We start from the raw sequence: 1,049 nt of genomic DNA, 5'->3' as shown, positions 1-1,049 counted from the left end.
GGGGGGGGGGGCACCCACAGAGGTGGCACCCACCGTCGGGCTCATTCGTCAACTGACGAGATTGCCCCTATACTGCTACAGTCCGGACGGGGGGACTGCTAAGCTGTCCGGAGGGGGGGAAGGGGGGGGGGGGGTCTGAAGTCAAGAGGCTTTTGTTTGGCGGTGCGCGGACCCGGCGAGCGTGCCGTCTGACTCGAGGTGCATCCTGACCTATTCACAGCTGCACTGTTCACAGCTATACTATTCACAGCGGTCTGACTCGAGGTGCATCCTGACCTATTCACGGCTGTACTGTTCACAGCTATACTATTCACAGCTGTCTGACTCGAGGTGCATCCTGACCTATTCACAGCTGTACTGTTCACAGCTATACTATTCACAGCGGTCTGACTCGAGGTGCATCCTGACCTATTCACGGCTGTACTGTTCACAGCTATACTATTCACAGCTGTCTGACTCGAGGTGCATCCTGACCTATTCACAGCTGTACTGTTCACAGCTATACTATTCACAGCCGTCTGACTCGAGGTGCATCCTGACCTATTCACAGCTGTACTGTTCACAGCTATACTATTCACAGCCGTCTGACTCGAGGTGCATCCTGACCTATTCACAGCTGTACTGTTCACAGCTATACTATTCACAGCCGTCTGACTCGAGGTGCATCCTGACCTATTCACAGCTGTACTGTTCACAGCTATACTATTCACAGCCGTCTGACTCGAGGTGCATCCTGACCTATTCACAGCTGTACTGTTCACAGCTATACTATTCACAGCCGTCTGACTCGAGGTGCATCCTGACCTATTCACAGCTGTACTGTTCACAGCTATACTATTCACAGCCGTCTGACTCGAGGTGCATCCTGACCTATTCACAGCTGTACTGTTCACAGCTATACTATTCACAGCCGTCTGACTCGAGGTGCATCCTGACCTATTCACAGCTGTACTGTTCACAGCTATACTATTCACAGCCGTCTGACTCGAGGTGCATCCTGACCTATTCACAGCTGTACTGTTCACAGCTATACTATTCACAGCCGTCTG

This window comes from Emiliania huxleyi, assembly GCF_000372725.1.
Source record: "Emiliania huxleyi CCMP1516 chromosome Unknown EMIHUscaffold_164, whole genome shotgun sequence".
In the NCBI taxonomy this organism is placed as follows: domain Eukaryota; phylum Haptophyta; order Isochrysidales; family Noelaerhabdaceae; genus Emiliania; species Emiliania huxleyi.
The sequence above is the reverse complement of the archived record's forward strand: the minus strand, read 5'-3'. Positions refer to the sequence as shown.